The sequence below is a fragment of the Gracilinanus agilis genome, chromosome 2 (assembly GCF_016433145.1).
Source record: "Gracilinanus agilis isolate LMUSP501 chromosome 2, AgileGrace, whole genome shotgun sequence".
NCBI classification, from domain to species: domain Eukaryota; kingdom Metazoa; phylum Chordata; class Mammalia; order Didelphimorphia; family Didelphidae; genus Gracilinanus; species Gracilinanus agilis.
Genome location: NC_058131.1, coordinates 74,976,835 through 75,002,248, shown reverse-complemented (window position 1 = coordinate 75,002,248; position 25,414 = coordinate 74,976,835).

Genomic DNA, 25,414 nt, shown 5'->3' with positions numbered 1-25,414 from the left:
TTTGGCCTACCGCCCCCTTTCCAGAAAAAAAATATTACTTAGCACTCCTGGAAATTAATTTTTTAAATTTTAATAGCAATTAATAGGAAAAATAAATGCACCTGTGGCCATCACAGCTCTTTGGATGGCTGCAGCACCCACCAGGGGATGGTAGCGCCCACTTTGGGAATCACTGATTTAAGAGAAGAATGGAAGCAAAGTGACTAATTCAGAACTCCTGTAATAGTTCAGGTGAGAGGTGATAAGGGCTTTAAGTAGCATAGTAGTTGTATTAGTAGAGAGAAAAGGCTCAATGTGAGAGGTTGTGTAAAGGTAGAACCAACATGATTTGACAATTGACTGGATATAAAGGACAAAGGGAAGAAAGAGTCAGTGATGGCATAGTGTTTGTGAAACTACATTTGAAGGATGGTGTTACTCTTATCAGAATTTAGAAAGTTTGGAGAAAGGGAAGATTGCTAGGAAATGGTAATGATGAATCCAATTTTTTAATCTTTGAATATTTCCAAATACAAGGAATTCATTATGTTGTGAGCATTGCTTCCTAGAACACAATTATGTCCAAATGTTCAAATTTTTATCCTGTGTTGAGATGTTATACAATTTATCTATATAGAGAAAATATATTTCTTTATTTCTATTACAATTTTTGATACACTTAAAAGTAAATATCTTTTTTTCTCTTTCACTTGTCTCAAAATCTTTAATTGCATCAATACTCATTTGTGTCCCACTTTACTGTATACCCAATACAGATAGATATTGCACCTTTATTTCATTGCTATAGGGGACTCTCAAGTAAGGAATAAAGATTGCATTAGTTGGTACTTATTATTCTTTTGGTGTTAGAGAGTTGCTTAACACATTGAGAGGTTAAGTCACTTGTACAATGTTACAAAGCCAGTACAATTCAAAGGCACAGCTTGAACATGGATCTTTCTGTCTGGGGAGCCTGATCTACTCCTATTCTGACTCTCACAGTGTATATACATACAGTCTAAAATTGTGGTTGCTGTTCAGTTACATTATAGGGATTGTTATTAAGCTCATAGTGAAATAAAACACCTGAACTTTTTTCTCTCATTTTACAGGGACTACTGATGTCAAATTTCACCCATATTCTACATCTTTGTTTTTTAAATGAACAACAACAACAAAAAACCCTTTACTTTTATTGTAGTTAAACTCTATCTTGCTGTTTCAGCATAGTTTTTTTTTTATTTGTCAACATCATTTCCCATCTTGATTCTATCACCCAATACATTAGCTATTCCTCCCAGCTTTAGGTCTTCTGAACATTTGATAAGCATGTCATTATAATTCGTCACCTATTCCTGACACTATCAGGATTGATAATAGTATGTCCAAGGTGTTTTATTGGAACAAGATGGCAATGTCTGGGACAGCTAAGTGGTGCAGTGGATTGAATTTTGTATCTAAAGGCAAGAAGACTAATTTTCCTGAGTTCATATCTGGCCTCAGATACTTATGAGCTGTGTGACCCAGTGCAAGTCACTTAACCCTGTTTTTTTTTTTTTTAGTTTCCTCCTCTGTAAATGAATTAAAGAAGGAAATGGCAAATGACTGTTTGTATCTTTGCCCAGAAAACCCTAAAATGGGGTTAGGACATGACTGAAAATAATGAACAATAAGTAATATATGCACCCCTAATCAGCTAAGAAATATTTATTTCTTGTACCATTTTTAATCTGCTTTAACATTTCTCTGCATTTGGTAGCCTGTGGATTAAATAGAGTGAAACAGCATGAAACAAATGGTTACCAGTAGTTCTTCAGATATGAATCATGAATTGATTGAAGTGAATAATCCCAGCCTTTTGACACAATGTGCCAGTCTTTTCCTCCTCTTGAATTTTTCTTTCTTGATAAGCCTATGTTTCCAGTCTTAGCTCAAATCTGACCATCTAATGTAGCATCCCCAGACAGGAACTTTGGCTTTTCTTTTGTATTTTTCTTCTGTTGTGAATTTCTTTCATTTGGTTATATATTTTGATACAGTTAGGTGGCACAGTGGATAGATTACTGAACCTATAAATAGAGAGACTCATCAAGTCACTTAAATATGTTTGTCCAAGTTTACTCATCTGTAAAATAAGTTAGAAAAGGAAATGGCAAATCAAACCCCAAATGGGATCCTGAAAAGTTTGGACAGAACTGAGGATGACTGAGTAGCAACAACATACTTTACCTCCCAATTTAATTAGGACTTCTGAGAGACAGAATCATGCCTTTTTTTAAAGCATTTGCCACTTTCAGAATGTGGCAAAGGTTGTTGCACATAGTATGTGTTTAATAAATACCTATTGCTGAATGAAGAAGTTGTACTATGAACAACAAATTATTATCAATGATGAAAACTTTCCAAGGGATTTAATAGCACCCCTATTCAGACATGTCATTCAACTAAGTTTGTCCTGAGGAAATTCTGCTGTTATTTTAGAATTCATTTCCTTTCAAACACTGAGAAAAGTGATCTAGGGATACTCTTCATATACTCGAATGAATAACTCATTTTGGTAGAATATATTCAGACTGGGCTTAGATATAGGAAGTTCATGGTTTGACTCCTACCTCTGACACTTGTTAGTTGTCAGATCAACAGTCTGTCACAACCTTGCTGAGCTTTAGTTCTATAGCTATAAAATGGGGGGAAATGACATTTGAAATGTTATTACTCTTATAGATTATTAAAAGGATAACATAATATGTGTAGATTTTGAAAAATTTTAAATGATACTCAGTATATATCACATATCATACATCTTACATATGTGATATATTTATGACACATGATAATATATTGATATGATCATAGTATAACCTTTTAGAATTAAATAATCATATTAACATTCACATATGATCCATAGGTGACTGTGTATATGCATTATGAGATATTTCATATATATCATACATCATATGCATTATGTACATACATATATGTGTATATGTGTGTATATATGTATACACAAATAGTAACATTCGCCTTTTAAGTGCTCTGGGTACATTGCTAGAGTTATTGAAATATTTTCATTTAAATGATGCTTTATTAAGTAAAAGACTTAACAATAGCTTTTGACTTTTTACCCCATAGTCAAAAACTACTATTCAATTCTAAGAGAATCCATAGAAAGGAGGAATATTTGCAAAATACTAAATGCAAATACTGTGAAATGTGTTACTTAAGGATGTTTAGGTCACAGGTAACTTGAGAATTTTGTCTTTGAAAAGACCTGAGTTCATGGCTAACCTTTTAAAATGTGTTGTCCTCCTAAGTGGAGTTTCATAAAGAGTACCTGGGGAAGAATGATAACAATTATTTGTACATTTATTGCATTTTAAAATTTATTTATGAGGGCTTCAAAGGCTGTCTACAATTGCCATTTAATCTTGAGCTTTCTTGTATTTCTGTACATAGTTTCATATTGTGTGTGTGGCAGTTATTTTAGGCTGAATACATAGGCATACTATACAATTTCCCTAAAGTCTAAATTGATCAGTTTTGAAAAAAAATATCCTTTCCTTTGAGCTCACAATAAATAAATTATCAGTTGAGTCATTTTATATTTTCCCCAGAATAAATCAGTATTGATATTTCTTCCAACATTCCCAATGGTAATCCAAAATTACAATTCAATTCAGTGAACACTTATTGACTGTGACTGCACAATCCAAGGCAGTTTGGTAAGAATTAATAATACATTAAATTCGTATGGGGTTTGATAATGTGAAAGAGTTTGTATATGCATTATCTTATTTAGTTCTCCCAATAACCTTGTGAAATAGACATTGCATTCATTGTTATTCTTTTTTTATAGAAAAAAAAGACAAGTGAACAATAAAAATGTTAATAAATTAATAAATGTATTACTATCTTCATTTTTCAAAAGAGGAAAAATTGGCAGAGTAACAAAGTGCTAAATAAAGAGCTAAATAAGTAAATTTAGCTCTGCTTTATAAATTAGACCTGCTAAATAAATAGAAGAACTTGGTTGTGATCCAAAGCTTTTTGTTTGTTTTAAAATTTCTAGTCCTATACTATTGAAAGAATGTATGACAAAATATGCTTTCAGACGTAGCGTTAAGAAGACCTGAGTTCAAATCCTACCTCAAACTCTTACTAGCTTCATAAACCTAGATCAGTTACTCTTCCCAAGATTACTGTTACTTAATTTATAAAATGGATATAATAATAGCAACCTGTCATAAAGATCAAATAACAAATGTCATTCTGTATTGGATAAAGAGATAGCTTTAGGATAAAGAAGATCTAAATCCCAATCCCTTTGCTCATAGCTACTGGTCTTATGATCCCGAGTTAATTATTACCACTCAGTGCTTTAAGCAATTTCCTTTTTTTCTTTCCAGATTACATTATGGTACAATTTTTTTTTTTTTCTGATTCATCATGTTGTTGAAAAAAGGCAGATACCGCTTACACTAGAGAAAAATTCACAGAGGTAATAAAAGTGAAGAATTGTGTTTCTGTGGATATTCAGACTCCATCAGCTCTTTCTAAGGCAGTTTAAGTAATTTTCTAAACAATAAGGTATAATTTGCAAACTTCAATATCAGGAGTTTCGTCATTCAAGAGTCAGTAAGTAAGCATTTATTAAACACCTACATGTTCCAGGAACCATGCTAAGTAATTGTAATCTGTAGAAAGGCAAAAATCTCTGATTTGAAGGTACTCACAATGTAAATTTGTAGGCAACAGATAAATAGCTATGTACAAATTGGATTAACTGGAGATAATCGGCTGAGAGTAAGATTTGAAATTAAGTATGATCAGGAAAAGCTTTATGTAGAATGTAAAGATTTTAACTACAATTTGAAGAAAACCAGAGGAGCTAGCAAAGCCAGGAAACAGAGATGAATAGGGATAAGGGATCAGGCATAGAAGACAGGCCATATATGAAAATTTCCATACAGGAGATGGCATATCTAGTGTGACAAGAAGCCAGGAGATCAAAGTCACTGGATAGAAGGATTTGTAGTAGGGGTAGGGAAAAATGTTATGTGTATGAAGGAAATGTACAGAACTGGGGAGGAATCACAAAGAAAGAAAGCACAGGCAGAAAGAACTACTCTACTAGCAACCTATTACAAGTCTTTGTACACTACACAAATGTTATCACTGAACTATTTCCATTTAAATGGTACTGTGGGAAGTGTAAAATTTAACAACTCTCTTTAGCTTCTCAATCCCCAAATTCATAGCTGTTTTTGTACTAGACTAGATCTGAGAATTCATAGAATTTCAAAGTACTTAATTTAAATATGAATTATGATGGGGTCCAGAGGAGATGAAGGCTTGTACCCAGGTAGTAGCACTGTCAGAGGAGAGAAACATTTATATACAAGAGATGTAATGAAGGTGATATATTTACAATTAGAAGTTAAATGGCTTTCCCAGACTCACAGCTAGTAAGTATGAGGCCAAATTTGAATTCAGATCCTCCTAATTCCAGGCTCTGAACCCAGCTGCCTCTATAAAGATCATCTATAGCACTGAGGAATCCCTATATTTTGAGTTCTTCTATACATTTGTAGTTAATACTTTACTGACTCCATCAAGCCTGGATAATATAGTGCTTCCCTAATTATTTCTGATATGGGGATATGGGCCTCCATTAGTCACCCCCCAAACCACAGAGTTGTCCCAGGTCATAGAGTACATAAAGAATTCAGTTTCCCTTGCATTTCTGCAGTGTTGAGGGATGGTGACTTTGAGCTGAGAGGAATATTCTGTCTGGCCTCTGCTCTCATTCTTGATAAACACAGATAGGCACCTCCTTACTTGCTCCTGATGAGCATCTGTTTTGAGCTCAGATATCTAAAAATCTCCTAAACTGTATGAGTTCACCCCTTTGGACTTTGAGGCACAGGATATAAACACATGACCCATCTCTGGTCCCAGATTCCCAAAAGACATCATTCCATCACCCTACCATCATCCCATCTCTAGTCATGTAGGCTTTCTTATCAGGATGGAATAAGTATCCCCAAATCCATCTCTCCTGAGAGGAAATAGTTTATCTGCTCCTGCTTCCATGGCCATACAACTCAATTATCCAACTTATATTAAATTTAATATTTTCTTTCCTATTTTTAAGGTAATTACTGGAACCTTGTCATTCCTGAAGATGTCCTTCTGGCCGAAGTTTTCCTAACCAGCTCTCCCACTACAATATCCAAACCACTCAAAATAATTTTGCCTAACACTCTAAATGAGAACAAAGAAATTGATGAACATTTCTTATTGTCAAGACTATAATACTCAGTTATGTTGGCAGTCTTTGAGGTAATCCATCAATGTAAAATTACAGGAAAATTACTGCTGATGGTCAATGATTTTCATCTAGGGTTAATCAGGAAAAAAAAAAACAGGCAGAATTCCATTTAAGAAGTTTCCTAGGGGGAAGCAGGGTAGCTGGTGGATTGAGAGCCAGACCTAGAGACAGGAGGTCCTAGGTTCAAATCTGGCCTCAGACACTTCCCAGCTGTGTGACCTTGGGCAAGTCACTTAACCCCCATTGCCTACTCTTACTACTCTTCCACCTTAGAGCCAATACACAGTATTGACTTCAAGATGAAAGGTAAGGGTTTAAAAAAATTTCCTAGTGATTTATATTATCCCAATTAGGTTACACATGGAAAGAAATACAACATATAACAGACACACACATATATACAGATATATCCTTATCTTGTTAATGTTATTTTTCAGTAAAAACAAATATGAAGTGGACAGAGTTTGGGCTATGAGGTCTTGCGGGCCAGATTTTAAATCCTGTATTTGAAAGTTGATGTCTCCCAAATCACTGAACTTCTTAAATATGAGAATCCTTATAATTCCACTACAAAGTCATTTGTGGATTATCATGTGCTCTTATAGTGGGAAAATAAATAGTAGAAATTTCTACACTGATGAAATCATATGTCATCCAAATATTTCTGTATTATTTAAATGATTCTATAAAGCTACAAATTACAGAACCATCTAGTCTTTGAAAAATCATATTTGTATCTTACCTTCAAGATATGAGTTCCATGGTTTTATAAAGGCTACAATAGTTGTAACAAACTCAAATAGAACAGGAAACTTACTGGCTTCATATTGACTTGGAAAACTCTAAATTATCATTAACATTGCATTAAAGATGCTTTAGTCATTCTCTGTATCTGGAGTCATTGTCTTGTCTTTCCACTAAACTTGGATGACTCTGGAAAATAAAATAAAATGATGTCTTTATGCAAATCTGGCTCATGTAAATTTAATATATATATGAGTCATGATATCATCATGTGATATCACTGTTTTTTTCTAAAACAAAAGACTAACAATAAAAATATTGCATTGCATTTTAATTTATTTGGATTTTATTTTTTGTTATTTTAAAATATTTTATTTCCCTAATTACATGTAATAACAATTTCAATATGCTTTTTTCTGAAATTATAAGTTCCAAATTGCTTCTCTCTTCTTCCTCTTTGAAATAGTAAGCAATTTGATCTGCATTATATATGTATGATCATGAAAAACACATTTCTGTATTGGTCATGTTTTGATAGAATACTCATATGAAAACAAAATTGCCAGCTAAGTACAATCAAATAAAATAAAGTGAAAAATAGTATGCTTTGATTTGCATTCAGACTCTGTCAGTCCTTTCTCTGGAGATAGATAGAATTCTCTGTCACAAGCCTTTCAGAATGGTTTTTGATTATAGTATTGCCAAGAATAGCTAAGTCCTTTACAGTTGATGATTGTACAATATTGTTGTTGTTGTGTAAAATGTTCTGGTTCTGATAACTTCATTCTGCCTCAGTTCATGTAGGTTTTTCCAGGTTTTTCTGAAATCATCCTGTCCATTATTTATAGTGGAATAGCATTCTTTCACAATGATATAACACAACTTGCTCAGTAATTCCTCAACTGATAGGCATCCACTTAATTTTAAATTCTTTGCCACCTAGAAAAGAGCTGCTATAAATATTTTTGTACATATAGGAATTTTTTTTGCTTTTTATTTGATATTCTGAGGTTTTACTTTGCCAAGAGTATTCGCAGTTTTATGGCCCTTTGTATATAGTTCTAAATTCATCTCTAGAATGGTTGGATCAGTTCCTAACCACCTGTTCCCCAAGTCTCACCTATGGCTCCAAGAAGCTATCTGATGCACAATGGTCACACCCTGCTAAAATCATCTCCTAAAAAGGGCTAAAACAGGTTGATGGTAACTGACCTCAACCCCATCATTAAAGTAGAGGATGTCTTCTCTAAGCATGTGAAGACTTTTCCAGGAAGAATTAGTAGATGAGAACAAATTGCTTCAATGTTCATATAGATAGCTGAAGCAGATGCTGTGACATTGCTTAGAGCTTCACTCTGGTCACTCACTGCATCCTGGTCTGTCAGTTGTCATCTTGACTTTTGTCATACATGCTGGGTTGTTTTTGTTTTTTAGAAAGAAACTCTGCAAGGTATAGGTAAGGAAGAAAAGTGTTCCCAACATGGGGGACTACCAATTCAAAGACATAGGGACAGGAGATGAAATGCTGTAAATAAAGAACAAAGAGAAGGTCATTTTAGTTGCATCATAATTGAGAAGAGTAGAGTAGAAATGGGAAGTTAATGGACACAGAAGATAGTTTAGAACTGGCTGTGCAGGGTTTTAAAAATTGAGCAGTGAAGTTTTATAGAAGCATTAGGAGGCGATTGGAATTGATTTGGGCTAAGAAGGCTTCATGGTCAGATATGCATTTAAGGAAAATTTCCTTGGCAAAATTACAAGAGTAACTAAATCTTGTAGAAGCTGTAGACAAGGAAAGCAATTTGGAGGCTGTTGCAATAATCAAGTTGAGAAGTCATAAAAGCCTAAAATGGTGGCCATGACTGAGGTGAGAAGTAGGAGTCAAAAGATATTTTAAATTTTGAAATGCCACAAATACTTCATAGAAAAAATGCTTGAGCTATGTTTGAAAGGATTCTTTAAAAGAATAGGCAAGAATAGCATAGAATGAAAAAGTATGGAAGGATTATTTTATGGAAAGAGTGCTCACATCAATAAGTAAATGGATTCATTGGACTGTTAAATCATCACTGATTATTTCATTTGCATGACTACAACAGGTCACTAGTGAGGAATAAAATAAGGACATTAGATTCAATTAATTTAATTTAATAATTTTAACAATAGATAATGGATAAATTGATTACCTTACATATTAGATTTAAAAGAACTAAAATAGACAGACCAGGAAGTCAAAATCTAAATAAAATCAAGCAATAGTCTTTTACTTAAGAAATGGAAATAATGAGTTCTGGGTCATCAGTTCTGGAACTCTGTGCATCTTTGAGAAATCTTATGTATTATAACAGACTCAAACCTGTTCTTATACAAATACACACAAATACACCTTTATACACACACACATATATATGTGCATGTGGGAATAAATTCATGCATACAAACATGCAGATATATAATTATATCTCTGTATATGTTGTATGCATATTCATATTATATAAATGTAAATGTAGATATAATGTATATATTTTGTATAAATATATTGTATATACATACATACACATATATGAAAGTAAGCCTAAATGTATAATGACTGTTTACTTCAATTTCCAGATCTTATTATTTCATGACTCTATGATGAGAAAAAAAACATTTGATATAATTAATTCTTATTTCTAAACAAATTTATTATTAATTTAAGCATGCATGTATGAAAATTTCTTTGATCTATATCTCATCATTTTGGAAAACCTCTTCATCTACAGAGATTGCAACCCCTCTTACATTCTCATTCTAAACAACACTTTAATTAAGTATACCCTTAAATCTTCCATGAAATACATAGCTATCATGACATACATTTTTATCTTATTTGTTTAATATTTCATAAATTCCATTTCAACAATTGGATTATCTATCTCCTCACATTCAAAATTCTTCCATTCCTAGGAAGAGCATCCAGTTCAAATTTTTGTAGGTTAGTCTTTTTTTTTTTTTTTAATCCAGTCATATCCAATTCTTCATGACCCCATTTGAGGTTTTCTTGGCAAAGATACTTGAATGGCTTGCCATTTCCTTCTCCAACTCATTTTCCAGATCAGGAAACTGAGGCAGATAGGGGTAAGTGACTTGCTTAGTTCTGACACAGCCAAGCATCTGAGGCCATTTTTTGAACTAAGGAACACGATTCTTCCTCACTTCAGATCCAGTACTCAATCTACTGAGCCACTTAGTGGCATGAAAATGTCCAGACCTGTCCAAATAAAAACTAGAAAAATTGCACATCGCAAATAATGAAGCTTTAAAAGCACTCTAACATAAATTTTCATAGTATCTCCAACTGGAACAAATTACACAATAATGGAAATGTTTTGACATGATGCTTTTATGAAAAAAAAAGAAAAGAAAATAATTTAGCTTTATGGGCCCATTTTACCATGTTTATAAAATGTTTATGAAAATGGTTCATTCATAGTATCAAAGATACTTTTCATGAAAAAAATGTTTTAAAGAAACTAAAATAGAAAAAAAGGCAGATGATTTTCTGCAACAGATCACAACTAAAGTCATCTAACTAACAGAAAAGTCTACAAGATATAACAATCTGCTTTGTGTATTGTTTGCCAACTTAACAAAACTAAACATTTGATTCATTAGAACAAAGTGTAGCTTTAAATGCTCTCCTCTACCACAGTGCCTTTCACGCATATGTTAATATCATACAAGTTTCCATAACAGATGTAATCAGAGATAATGTATTCAATGATCCACTGAGTGTCAACATCAAATAAGGCATCAAACATGGAAACATATGTTCCTCTGATGTGCTCTGTCTTATATTTTAAAATTATATTGCTAGATCTATCCATTATTTTCTTAATCTACCTAACTGCTCTCTCTACAAATATTCCAATTATAAGATAAAATGCATTAAAATGTCATTTTCATGAGATTTATTTTATCCTTAAGTAACTTATTTATATCATTATGAATCTACAACTTGAAAGTTTCAACACAGATCAACAAATATTATTTGTGAAATAAATTGTAATGGAATAGTCACTAATAAGGAGAAGATAAAGTGACTACATGATATTGTAGTTTCTTTTTTCAAGACCTTTACATTCATTTTAAGAAAGTACAATTTTCTACAAGCTTTACTCGTATTTTTCTTTATATTCATTGTACTTTGCCTGAGGCCTAAGACAGAGTAAGCCAGCACTTAATCAATGTTTGTTGGCTGATTGATCTCTTACCATGGGGAATCTCCAAAATCTATAGGTTCCCTATATAAGCATTAACTGATTGACAATGGCATACCTATTTCAAAAGAAGTTACTCATTCATGGTCCATACATGTGTAATAGAGAACATAAAAAATAATTGTGTCCTCTCCTCTCCTCTCTTTAAAAGGCATACAACTAAAAATGTATATTTAGGATTGTCATCATAGTATGAATAGAAGAAACTTGATTTGGTGTGAGGAAAGTGGGTTCTAATCTTATTTCCTATAATAGTTTAATTTGTTTCCTTCAGATTAAGCAAGTGGATCCTCAGTATATATCTTCCAATTATCAGAAAGTAGAACTAGGAAAATTAGAAGGTCCTTACAGGCTCTGACATTCTTTGTCAAAAGGTTGGCAATCTCATATTCCCACAATGAATGGAATGGAATTAATTGTCATGCAGAAAACACATTAAAGATGATAGAGGCTTCAGGGTATGTATCAAATATAAAGAGATGTTGTAAAACACAATAGATTCCCCACCCCCCAAAAAAAAACTTCTTGGTGAAAATGAGTGAGGTTTGTAGACTAAATTTAGTTAGATATGCAGAACATTTCCTCTAACCAACAACCTTGCATTTACAAAGTTTAAATCGTTATTAAACATAATTCTAAATTTAGCCTAACACCTACTCAACTTTGCTTGTTCTAATTTGGTAACGTCAGATCAGATTCTTAAAATAATGTGCTAAGTCAGTGTTGAAAACTGTCAATAGAAACATGATGAGAGCAATTCTTTGCTTATAATTTGTATCTATAGGGAATTTCAGAAGACCAAACAATCAGTTTCCCAACATGTAAATTTAACTAAAATCATGGTAAATTATTTCATAAAGCAAAACCTTACATTTTAAGGTTTGTAATTATTCCCAACTCATTTGAGAGGTTCATTAAAAAGATCTGAAACACCTCAGTTGTGATGACTAGCAAAGTAGAAAGAGCACTAGAATTTATGTCATAAGATATAGGTTTAAATACGGGCTTGGCCATTTGTGAGTATATGATCTTAAGTAAATCATTTCATCTCTCTTCCTCTGAGTTTCTTCATTTGTTAAAAAAAAAGTTTTATACACCTCTTATTAGATGTCAGCCATTTTAAAGATATCTGATTTAAACCTCACAAAAACCCTGAAAGATAAGTATTATAATTATTTGCAAAAAATGAGGAAAATTTAAGTCACATTCTTGAAGAGGCAAAGCTGGTAAGTGTCTAAGATTAAATCTGAACTCAGGCCTTCCACTCCAGTCCCAGTACTTTCTCTCTACTATGCAACCTAGTTACCTTTGTTTTTATTATTTGAAACCCTTACCTTCCATTTTAGAATAAATAGTAAATATTAGTTTGAGGCAGAAGAGCAGTATGTAAGTGACTTGACCAGGATCACACATGCTAAGAAGTGTCTGAGACCAGATTTGATCCTATGACCACTTCTCTTTAGACCTATTTTCTCTCTATGGAGTCACCTAGCTTCTCCATCTCAGAATTGTGTTTTGAAGACATATTTTGTAAAGATGTAAGTGCTATAAAATGCTACTTATTTTTCTTTTAATTATATTTGAGAATCATTGTGTCCATGTAGCCATGCCCTCAGAGGAGTAGTAGTATATATCTCTAAGGTTGCCTACAGAATTTTTTTAATTGCCACTAGAAGGCAGAGTTTACTCAGGGATAAGTTTAATCTTTTAATAAATATTAACTGATAAAAACATAGAGAAAGGGGGCAGCTGGGTAGCTCAGTGGATTGAGAGCCAAGCCTAGAGATGGGATGTCCTCGGTTCAAATCTGGCCTCAGACACTTCCCAGCCATGTGACCCTGGGCAAGTCACTTGACCCCATTGCCTACCCTTACCACTCTTCTGCCTTGGAGCCAATACACAATATTTACTCCAAGATGGAAGGTAAGGGTTTTTAAAAAATAAAAAAAACCTTATTTTCCACAAGCCTACTAACTTTTTTGTCTTCAGAAAATTAACTCTTTATTAAAGCATAGACATGCTTTTTAAATAATCATATTCTTCAAGAAAAATATCAAAGTAACAAAAATTTTTTGACAAAATACTTGATCTCTACTATAAATGTATTTGTAAGTGATAGAACAAGAAAATGTGCTTTCCCCTGTACTGTCATGATTTTTATCAATGATTTGAATAAAAAATAAATTTTATCATCACATTTACTCATAATACAAACATGAGAGCAATAGCTAACAAATCACAGGTTCATGTTCTAAAACAATCTTAAAATACCTTAGGTTATAAAAACATGAATAAATTGAATTTAATACAAATAAGTATAAAACCTTAACCATGGGTGCAAAAATCAACTTCATAAATGCAGACAATGATTCCTCCATAATGATATAGCGTTTTTCACAAACTGGAAGTTTAATATTAGACAGTAGTATAGTGGGACAGGCAAGAAAATTAATAAGAAAGGCATCATATATCCAGTGTGCGGTAGTTGATAATTCCGCTTTGACAATCCCATCTTGTTCAAATCATATCTAGAAAATATTTCTGGCCATGATATTAGAAAGAATATTGATAAATTAGAGAGTAACCAAAAGATATTAGCCATGTTGGTGAAGGGTCTTGAGAACTGCTTTATAATATCTAGAGAAGGAACTAGGGTGTTTATTCTGAAGAAGAGAAAATTTTGATTGGATATTTTCAAATATTTGAAAGATTTTAATGGAAAGGAGACGTAACTTATTTTGTTTATACCTAGAGAGTAGAATTAGGAAGAAAGTCAAGAACTTGCAAAGGGAAGAACTTGAAAATATTATAAAAGATCATTTCCTAACAATTACAGTCTCTTAAATATTTAATGGGCTCTCTTAGGAGATAATGGAACTGCACTGAGATCTACAAGGAAAGACTAGATGACCAATTAAGACTATATAGAGGATACTCTTATTTACAGTTGGATTAGACAGGACTTCAATTATGAGATTTGGTTATTGTAAATTTTTTTTTGTTTTTGTTCTTTTTAAACTAGGTTCATTTTATACTTTTATGTGTTTCAGTTGACTGGGTTTTTTTTAGGTACTATTTTGGATGTTTGTTCTGCTCACTCTTAGTGGGTTAGTTTACATTAACTTCATTTTTTTTTTCTTTTGGTGGGTGGGTATCCACCAGCATTTAGAACCCCAGAGACACCAATGGGGAGCGGGTGGGAGATTAATATAAGGGAGCAACATCAATAACAACAAATGTATGATAAGATAAGGTCCTTGACTCAATTTTTCCTGAAAGTATGTAGCCTCACTCCTTAGTTAGTACTCTTTTGAAAAGTCCTTATCTTATCTATCCATTTGTTGTTATTGGACTTTCAAAAGCTCAGTGATTGACACTGTTTACCAATACTCATTCCAGCTATCACATTTTCATGGACAACTTTACAAATCACCTGTCCCCATTCTGTCACCTGTTAGTCATATAAATTTGGTTAAGTCACTTAGACTCTCTGAGACTCCATTTTCTCATCAATAAAATGAAAATCGTATTTGTGCTGCTTAAATCAGCAGGTAAGACCAGGGGATTTTTCTTAAGAAAATATTGCAAACTATGGAAACTAATAAAAATGAAAATATTTATTTTATTGTTATTATTGATTACTTTTGACCCTGTTAAGAAACTTCTCTGATATCCTAATTCTCACCCTCGCTACCTCCCCCTTCTCTCTGTGTTAGTGGAAACTTGGGGTCCTTGGTCTTAATATTAAGATCCATGATATAAACTTCCTGTGGACACTTAGGGGACTTGAGAACTATATTTCCCCTGATTCAACAGGCTTCCTGCCCTTCCCTGGTGAAGTAAGACAACATAAACAGAAGCTTAAATAGGGAGATTGGGATTGATACAGTCTCTTTCCTGCAGAACAAGCCAGGTGAGCAGAGGTAATGGCGGGGCAGTTGAATTAGATCTTAGCAGGCACGTGGCCTTCTTAATTACCAATATGGCTTTAAATAAACTATTAAATATTTTGAATATACCCATCTATATCAATATTATTCATAACATATTGCTGATTTTTTAATACATATTTGCTAGAAAATCTAGCAAAGGAATCTGAAGATGAGTCATCAGAAAATATTAAAACAAAAGAACAGTAAGAGCATGCCCTGTTCTCTGGTAACATACATTTTTATGGGGTGATTCAACAAGTGAAAAAGGAACTGGGAGAGAGGGGAAAAGGAAGAAAGGAACAAAAGACAATGTGAAAAACAGAATCACAGAACTAATTAGGCGTTGCTGCCACCGCTCTGAGTAGGCAGTGACCAATAGGGAGAGAGGGTTGGTCATGAGTTTTAGAACTTTGGTGTTACTCTCAGTTTCTCTCTCTCTCTCTCTCTCTCTCTCTCTCTCTCTCTCTCTCTCTCTCTCTCTCTCTATTTGTTCACTGTTTCCAATTTGTTGCCAAATCTAGTTAATTTTTCTTCCTTCAAACCTATAGTATTTAATATCCTCTCTTCTTTCATCTAGATACCAGCCTGGTTCAGGACCTTATCATACTGTACTTTCCTGTGCAAATCACTATTACCTCCTGTTTCAAATACAGAAATCTTACTGTGGCACTTAAAGTTATTCACAACCATACTTTTTCCACCATTAATAGGCTTCTCATCCATTACTGAAGGGATCACAGGATCGCAAATAGAGATTTGGATGTTATTCTCTTAATGTACTCAATTGTCCAGTCATCTTACCTTCTTGCACACCACACACATGGACACACACATGTACATTCCCACATTGTTTTATGTCCCATTTCTATGCTTTTGCTCCAATTGAACCTCATTCCTGGAATGCTCTCCCTCATTGTTTCTGTCTCTTAAACAAAGAGTTCCTTCAAGACTCAGCACAAATGATTCTTTCGTTTCTTTATAAATACCTCATAATTGCCTACTTATGGTCTCTTCTATTAAAATGTAAGTGCTTTTGGACCTAGGACTACACTTCCTTTTTCTTCCTATTGCTAAAAACCCAGAATGTAGTCTTAGACATAAGTAGACTTTAATACATTTTATTGAGTAGTGACTGATTATTCATTATTGTTTTTATCCCTTTGTAATTTACTATTTTATTTTTTCTAATTACATGTGAAAACAATTTTACATTGATTTTTAAAATTTTGAGGTTCAAATCTCTCCCTCTCTCTTATACCTCCTGACCCATCATTTTTAGGACAAATTATTTGTTCACATAAACTATAACTGAGGCCTCCCACAAACTATCTGAATTTACCTTTCCACGGCCCTCTTGTTCACTTAAAGTCAAATGCTACCTTCTCTTAGTATGTTCACATAAGACACACTATTACAACTGAAATGCCTATCCTCTAAAGTGCCAACTGCTTCTTAATGCCTCCTTTCTGAATCCATATTTATTTAAGTCTAAGTTCATATTTTATCTTTTTCATGATGTCATTTGAAAGTTTTTTCTTATTTTCTCTAGCACTTTGTATTTTTCCCTCAATTTCCACTACTACTACTGCTTCTACCACTATAGCTAAGAAGGATGAAAACTTATGTAACATTTTAAAAATTAATTTTTTACTGTGTTTTACATATATTATCTCATTTTATTCTCGTACCACTATAGTGTCTGTGCTATTATTATCACTTTTATGCATTTGAGAAACTGAAACTGAGAAGCTTGATTATTTTTTAAAATCACAAAACAAACAAATGTTTTTTAGAATTCCAACAAAATCCTTCTTTATCTATTTTTAATATTTAAAATTCAAAGAATTTTTTCTAGATTACAATTTTAATAACTAACATTTTGAAATCTAGGTTTTCTACCCTCTGCCTCTTCCCCACCCCAAGGCAACAGGTAATATGATACAGATTCTAAATATTTTCTAATGCAATACATATTTCCATGTTTATCATGTTATAAAAGAGGAAATATCACATACTGGAGAAAATTTCATGAAGGAGATAAAGTGATCAATGGTATGCTTAAATCTGCATTCAGATTATATTAGTTCCTTCTATAGCAGTGAATAGACTTTTTTTGCCATGAGTATCTTGCATTACTTATAATAGTTCATTCACAATTGATCATCATAATTCATTGCTCTTATTGTATATAGTGTTCTGATTCTGCTCACTTCACTTTTCATTACTTAATATAAATTTTTCCAGAATGTTTTTGGTTTTGGTTTTGTTTGTTTGTTGTGACTGTTTTGTTTCTAAAATCCTTCTTAACACTGGTCAGCAAACTCAATATGCTTAATGGTGTTAAAATTATATTTATATTAGGAGAATGAAAGACCTTGGGAAATTCCTTTTATTGATTGTCCTATGGTATGGTGTTGAATGCCCCCCATCCCCATTAACATGGTCAGTTTGTCCAGACCTAGTACAGATTTTCAATAATTTTACTAAAATGCAGCACCAAGAATTGCCCATCACATGATCCAAATGTTATTTAGCTAACAGTTATTTAAAAAGGGGTTAAAAAACCTTATATTTTACTTAGTAGAGGCAGCTTGATGGTCTAGTAGTAGATAGACCACTGGGATTGGGGTCTGGAAGAACCAACTTCAAATCTACCCTCAGTCACTTACTTTGTAACTCTGACTAAGAAACTTGACCCCAGTTTGTCTCAGTTTTCTCAATAATAGCACCTTTCTCCCTGGGATTTTGTGAGGATCAAATAGAAGAATATTTGTAAGGGGCTTAGCACAGTGCCTGGCCACATAAATGCTTAACTTCTTTCCTTTCCCTTCCTTAAATTGTCTTGGATATAAAAATAAAATTTAAAAAATCAGTTATTTACACTTTCAAAAAGTAATAAACCCAATACAATATTTGTAGTGCATGATGAAACTTCAAAGAGTTGATATGAAGGCTGACACAGAGATCCCTTTGGATACTGCCAAATCCTATCAACTTTTATTTTCCAATGAGTAGAAAGACAATGCAGTCTCTGCTATAATTAAAGCTGGAGGAATGACAGGTAGGTGTCTCCTGTGAGTAGCTTGCCAAGCTTCCCCCACCAGCCCCCAATACATTACAGCTACTGAACAAATGTGCTGGCACAAATGGTGACATGTCCTCTTCATCACAGAATTCCTGTCTTTTAGGTAGCCCAGCACCACTGTGGGCTGTGCAAAGGCTCTCCATTCAATCCATTCTCAGAGGATGAGATGAGAGTGTATGTAGTCTATACTCCATATTCTCATCAACATTAATTTCTGCATGTTCCTTTGGAGCCACAGCTCATACTAAAATCCAGCAGTTTTTCCATTTGCCCTTTGCATTCATCTATGCCTGCTATCACTACTCCCCACTCATTCCTGACTATCAGCATCATTGCTAAAAATATTTTAATCCTTTAAGAATGATTTTTGATTCTTTTATATTTTATTTGATTAACATTATTGGAAGCACTGTCCATACAAAGAAGATTACTGACCTGTTGGAGGTTAGTATATTATGATAATAAGTTTGGACCTGGAATGGGCTGTAAATGTCTTTTATTCTAACTTTCTCATTTTATAGATGAGGAAACAGAGGCTCACAGAGGCTGAATGATTCATTCGGAGTAACACAGCAAGTATTAGAGGGGGGATTTGAACTCATGTCCTTTGGCTCTAGAGCTTCCACAAAAAGGAAGGAAGAAAGCAAATCAGTATTTATAATGTACCTATTGTGCTAAGTCATTTAAAAATATTATCTCATTTGGTCCTCTCCATAAATGGACAGATGGTAGGTACTGTTATGATCTCGATTTTGTAGTTGAGGAAGTTGAGGTAGGTAAGAGTCAAGCAGTTTGCCCAGGATAACACAGCTGGTAAGTGTCTGAAGCTGGGTTTGAACTCATTTTCCTTTCTCAAGGCAGTGTTCTAAGTTACACACAAATTAATTCTCTTATGTTAAGAAGCATAAACAAGTAGCTAAAGCAGGGGGGGAAATTTTTCCTTTTTTCCTTTTTTTTTTTTTTTTTTTTTTTGCTAATTTATTGTTTTCCTACAAACTTCCATGTTTATTTATTGTCCTTCAGGATTAAAGCATGCAAAACAGGCAGCTCTCCCATTCAAGGCTGTTTGGATTATGCAAATGGAAAGAGTACATGGTCTGCATTCATAGAATTATAGATTTAGTGATAAATATGTGGTCATATAGTCCAACCAGTTCATTGCATATTCAGGAAGCTGAGAAGCAACTTCAAGTGACTGTCCATAGTCCCAAAGGTAGATGGGTAGAGCCAGGCTTCAAACTCAGGTCCTCTCTCTCCATCCATCTTGCCATATATAATACAGAAAGAGTTTAGTTTAAATTACAGATTGTGTATATACTACCTCTCTGACTTTTGGCAAGCAAAGACCCTTATTTTCCTACTATTTAAAATCAAAGGTTTTGAACTGCATGATTTTGAAGGTCCCTTACCACACTAAACTCTATAATCATATGATACTAATTGTCATTTCTACCGTTCAGATAATATTTTTTCTGTCCCTTGATGTGCCTACTACTGAGAATGAAGGGCCATTATAGCATTTTAAAATAACTAAGCAAGGGACAGCTAGGTAGCACAATGGATAGAACACCAGGCCTGGAGCTTAGAGGACACAAGTTCAAGTTTGACCTCAGATATTCCTCAGTTGTCTGATCTTGGGCAAGTCCCTTAACCCCAATTGCTTAGTCCTTGTGGCTTTTCTGTGAACTGATACTAAGTCAGAAGTTAAAGATTAAAAAAAAGGAAAGGACAAAAAATATTGAAACAATGAAAATAAAATAAATAAACAGAAATAGAATTGCTACTTAACAGTGGTTCTGCAATCTTATATCTGCAATATTTTTTAAATTTTCAATTTTTTTCAAGATTGTATTTTGATAATGATCTTTAAAAATAGTTTTGACATTTTATGATCCATGTTCTTTCCTTCCCTTCCAATTCTCTCCCCTCCAAAGAAAGCAGGCAATATGATACAAGTTGTACAATTATTATCATAAAATATATATTTCCATGTTCATCACATTGTGAAAGAAGACACATAGACAATATAGTACAATATAGTAACAATAATGTATGACAATTAACTATGAATGGCAACAGTTGTCAACAAGGCAAGGATCCAGGACAACTCCAACGGACTCATGATGTAAAAGAATATTCCCTACCAGAGAAGGAAAAGACAGAATCAGAATGCAAATTGAAATGTACCATTCTTCATTTCCTCAATTAATTTTTCTCTATTGTAAATAATATTGTCTTTTTTCATAATCTCACAAATATGGAAATATGTATTATATGATGATATAAGTACAATCATTATAATATTACCTGCCTTCTCAGGAACTTAGGGAGAGTTTGGAGATAGAGAGAGAACATGGATTACAAAAATATCAGAAAACAAATATTTTTTAAATTACATTGACAATCTGGAAAAATATTATTTTTCTTTTCTTCATATTTATGTAATGAGTTCTACACAAAACTTTCAAAACTTTCCTGCTTGTCTGTGGTTCCTTCTGGAGGTCCTATTTTCTACTTTTTATTTATTTAATTGACTTAGAGAATTTATCCAAAGTGTCAGGACCCCTCTCTAGCCTCCCCACATCACAAAAAGTACCATCACAGAGATCAGTATATTCATAAACACTGAGTCTTTCATGTTTTCATTTTCAATTCATACTCTGGAGGTAACATTTACAATTTATTCTTCCAGTATTAATTCTGTAGCTCTGTATAATTTCTCTTGTTCTTTTCATTTCACAGTTCATTATCCTGTTTAGTTCTTTCCAACTGTTTTTTTTTTAATTAGCCTGATCATCACTTCTTATGGTACAATTGTATCTTCATCACTATTATATACCACAATTTGTTTAGGCATTCCCCAATTGATGAACAGCCCCTCAGTTTCCAATTTTTTGCCACCACAAAGAGAGAAAGATATGGGTTATTTTCTTTTTTTCCTAATCGCCTTGGGAAAAAACCAATACTGCTGGGTTGAAAAGTATACAGCAGTTTTATAACTCTTGTGATGATTTCTAATTATTTTCCAAAATAGTTGGATCAGTTCACAGCTGCACCAACAGTATACTGGTATCCCAATTTTTCCACATCCTATTCTGATTTTGTCATTTTACTCTTTCGTCATTTTAGTCAGTCTGATGGGTGTGAAATAATATCTCAGAAGCATTTTAGTTTGCATTTCTTTAATCAGTAGTGATTTATAGCATTTTTTTCATATAACTATATATGGATTTGATTTCTTCATTAAAATTATCTAGTCATATCTTTTGTCCAGTTACAAAGTTGGGGATGACCTTTATTCTTTATAGATGTGAAAATATTCTCTCTATATTTTTGATATAAGACCTGTATCTGAGAGGCTACATATAGAAGTTTTGCCCCTAATTTTCTACTTTTATTCAAGTCTTGGAAACATTTGTTTTATTTGTACAAAACCATTTCAATTTGCTGTACTCAAAATTATCTCTTTTATATTCCACAATGCTTTCTATCTCTTGTTGACTCATAAATTCCTCTCCTATACATAAATCTGATAGGTAATATATTCCTGGTCCTTCTCATTTATTTATGTTATCTCCTTTTATGTTTAGATCATATATCATTTTGATGTTATGTTAGTGGATGGCATACGTTATTGATCTATACATCGTTTCTGCCAAACTATTCCCAAATTCTTCTGATATACTTGATATTTTGTTCTTCCAAATTAATTTCATTGTTTTTCTCCAACTAAATGAATTTTTTGTTAGTTAAATTGGGATGACATTGGATAGCTTAGTTTAGATAAGATTGCAATTTTAATTATATTGGCTCTGCCCATTCCTGAATAATTAATGTTTCTCCAATTATTTAGATCTCACTTTATTTTTGTAAAAAGTATTTTAAAATTATGTTCAATTAATTTGGAGGTTTGTTTTGGCAGGTATATTCCCAAATATTTTATTCTACATGTGGTTATTTTAAATGGAGTATCTCTTTCTATCTCTTCTTGCTAGACTTTTTACTAATGTATTAAAATGATTATTTACATGTGTCTATTTTAAATTCTGCTACTTTGCTAAAATAATTTATAGTTTCAATTAACATTTAAGTTGAATCTCTAGAATTTTCCACATATGCCATAATGCCATTTGCAGTGTTTTATTATCTTTTTCCTTTCTGATTCCTTCAATTTATTTCCTTATCATTGCTATTGCAAGCATTCCTAATACTATGTTAAAAATATTGATAATAGTAAGAATCTTTATTTCACTTTAAATCTTATTGAGGAAACTTCTAGCTTCTCTCCATTAAAAATAATACTTTCTGATGAGCTTAGGTAAATGTTACACAACATTTTAAGAAAAAAAAAAGTCCATTTAGATGTATGCTTTCCAGTTTTTTTTTTTTAATTAGGAATGAGTGTGTGGATAAATTCATCACATTAACAATCAAAGTCATAATTACTAATTGTGTATTTTTTCCAATCTGTTTTTCCTCTCTGTTCTCTCTGTTTGTCCTTCTCTTCCTTTCTTTTTGCCATATACCTCCTCAGAGGTCCAATTTCATCTGTTCACTGCATCTCCAAATTAGACCCCTTCTTATAAACCTTTCCTTTGCCCTCCTAGTTCCAAATTGGCCCACCTTTCTTAATGGTCCCTTTCTTTTCCCTACCCTTTACCTTTTAATTCTTATTCTATTCACCTTTCCAAAAGCACCTTCCTTATCCCCAAAATCATGTACTTCTATTTCTTTATTTGAGTTAAATTTTAAAATAATTTCCTTTATCTTGTCCTAAGAGTCCCTCCCTTATCCTCTAACCTTAACCCTCCCTTAGTTAATATAATTGAAATATCTTTTACATTTCAAGTTTGAGGATCCTTCTGAAGTTTTTGAATCTTTTCAATGGAAATTAAAAAAAGATTGAATAAATGAGATATAGATGAATACTGTGATCATGGTAATCTACAGTTGTAAAATACTGATATCTTTAATGACATTTTCTGCAAAGGAAAGAATGTGACTTGGTAGAGATAGGTCTGGCTAGAAAAAAGCAAAGGTTATCAAAGAAAAAGGAAAGAAAATTAAATTCCTCTAATTAAAACAACCACTAGTGGTAAAATAAATAAATAAATACATCTTGTGTTTCTTTTAATTAAGCATTCTGAATAGTGCATTTTCATACGGTCAAACATTTACCTAAATGATTAAATGACTGAGAATGCACATGTCTAATATTGCTATTTGCCTACTAAAATTTTGATGGAGAAAATGTAAAAATAATGCTCATTTGAACAGTTTGGAAACTACTAATTTTCACATTTTTCAGTCAGGAAGGTAATTAAAACTTTTTTTTGTCCTCTTTAAAAATCCTCTTTCAACCATTCTTTCACCTATTGTTCTCTGAATACTGTTTATTTTTTTTATTTTTTTTTAAGAAAACTTCCTTAGAAGAAGTCCCTTTGTTAACAAGCTGGAAACACACATGGTCAAAAGAATTTGTATGGTAATTGAAACTTGATAAATATGTTTAATATCAACTCTTTAGCAGATTAGCTGAGAATATTAGTAGCAAGGGTGATGGAAAATAACAGAAATGTTGAGGAGTCCTCCAAAGGATATCAGCAAATAAATGTGCTGACTAGATAATTTGAAAGGGACGTTTACGAGGTGAATTTCACACTTCTATGTGAGACATATCACTGGCAGAATCATTAGGCTGACCCACAAGTTATATACTCTGTGTGTGTATGTATGTGTAAACTCCAATTTAAAGATTCTAATTCAGTCTCCACACTCACACTTGTGTGTATACACACATATATAATGAGAGAGAGAGAGAGAGAGAGAGAGAGAGAGAGAGAGATTTCTGTTTTCTGGATTATTATAAAAAATAAAAGAAATAATCTTATAAGGAAATCAAAGTAACTATAAACTAGGTAGAAAATGGAAGAAAGTGCCATAGTAGAAAAATAAAAGGATTATATATTTGGGGCCATTGAAGTTATTCCCCCAAATGGTGATTCTGCATCTTTTCCAGTAACAGGATACTAAGCTCTATAGAATCTTAAGCAAAAGCAGATGGGAGGAAGCTTCTAACTACCCTTAACAGATAAAACAAGCTGGTGACAACTCCCTACTGAGGCAGTCATTTGTAGTATTATTGTGCCTAATTTGAATGATTGTTGTCTTCAGTTAGAAATCATACAACAAATAATCAAGTCAATGAAGGTTCCTCAGTTTCTGTTAATTCGTACTTCTGCTTTGTGCCAACTTTCATGAGATCCTGGATTAGTTAGTCAGCCAGTCAATTAATATTAAGTGCCTACTATGTGCTAGGCACTATGCTAATCCCTGGGAATAAAGAAAGTCAAAAAGCAGTCTCTTCTTTGAAAGACCACACGGTCTAATGAGTGAGACAGCATGCAAACAATTATGCATAAATAAGATACATACAGGATAAATTAGAGACAATAAACAGAGAGAAGATGTCAGTACTAAGAAGGATTAGGGAAGGCTTCTTGTGGAAAATGGAACTTTAGCTGATCCATGAAAGAAATGAAGGGAGCTGGGATGTTGAGGTGAGGATAGAAAAAGACCGAGGCATGGGAGACAGCAAGGGAAAGACTAAAGTTAAGAGACGATGTGGCAAGTGTGAAGAATAATGAGGAAAGTGTTATTGGATAATACAGTATGTTGGAGGAAGAGGGGTGGTCAGCGTGAAGTGTAAGAAGACTGGAAAATTAGGAAGGCTTTGGTAATGGAGAAATCAACCAACATGCTATTGCTATCGTCCAGGCATGAGATAATGAGGGCCCAAACCAAGGTGATAGCTGTCAGAGGAGAGAATGGGACATAAAAAAGTGATGTTACAAAGATAAAATTGACAGGATTTAATACAATATTTTATATAGATATATATGAGAAAAATGTGGAATCAAAGATAACACCTAGATTTTAAGCCTGACTGACTGAGAGGATGGCAATCCCTTTGACAATATTAAGAAAGGTTGAGAGGTGGGAGTGTATTTTGTGGTTTTTTTTTCCCATTATGGGAGGGGAGGAAGGATAATGAAATTAGTGCTGGATAATTAAAGGTAGCTAT